We start from the raw sequence: 1,078 nt of genomic DNA, 5'->3' as shown, positions 1-1,078 counted from the left end.
ATAAACCCCCCATGTGATGGACAGTGCATCATGCCTGTGGCAATGGAGCAGGTCCTGGCTCTGGCAGTGGGGATGTTTGCCCAGAACAGCCTGGCTGGGAGGTGGGATGAAAGCTCACATCCTCCATAAAGAATCAGATCATGAGCTTTCCTCTCCCTCCATTCAGGCTCTGGATGGCAGGTTTGCTCCTTTGGTGGCTCTTGGTTTGCTGGGGATGTAACACAGGCCAACCAGGACCCCCAAGCTTTGACCCTGCATGGTAAGACTGAGGCTGGAGAGCAACTCCATAGTGGGATTCATGTGTTAATCAAATAGAGGAGCTAAATCAGATTCCATCTGTGTGTGCTGGAGAGGCTCCTGTGAACCTGTCCCCCTCCCAGCCGGGGATACTCCATTCTCAAGGTCCCACTTCGCCTTTCCCAACCCCAATAACATCAAGGGTTAATGCAGGGTTATCTCAAGAGGCTACAACCTCATCAAGAGCACAGGCTCTGTAGGCCATTAATTTTGGAATTACTTGATAACTTTAAATACAATCAAGTAATCAGCAGGAACCCGTAATTATTATTTATGTGCATGGTGCTTACCAAATTACAGCGCTCTCCAAGGCTCTGTGTGATGAACAAATTAATTCTGCAGCGGAAAAGCTTGACCAGAAAGATGTTTGTGTCTGAATTTCCCTCGTAAACATTGATGGATGGAATGAAAGTCGAGTTTAATTGGCCCTCCCTCCTGCTGGGAAGCACATTACAGCTTTATTCTGCCTTCACTCAGCTGGAGAGAGGGAGCATCACAGGAAACAGAGGAGTTTCTCTAGCCCTGATGGTACTTGAATGGGAGACCAGAACAGGGTGCTCTCCATCCCCCTTTAGATGAGATGGTGTTGGTACCCTCATGGTATCATGCTATGGGCATGTAGACTCAGAGTAGAGAGGACAAAAGAAGCCACCAGCTGCCCCTAGTGACTCTGGACAGCAGGATGCTGATCCCAGTGCAGCATGGAGATGCTCCCATGGGAAGTGGGGAGAGCCCATGTTGGGGTTGTGTTTTCCAAATGATAAACGTGCCCCAAAAGCCC

This window comes from Neopsephotus bourkii, unplaced genomic scaffold (genome assembly GCF_033783945.1).
Source record: "Neopsephotus bourkii isolate Nb327-2 ecotype Australia unplaced genomic scaffold, CSIRO-AGI_Nbou_v1 NB_1288, whole genome shotgun sequence".
Lineage (NCBI taxonomy): Eukaryota > Metazoa > Chordata > Aves > Psittaciformes > Psittacidae > Neopsephotus > Neopsephotus bourkii.
This window is presented reverse-complemented; position numbering follows the sequence as displayed.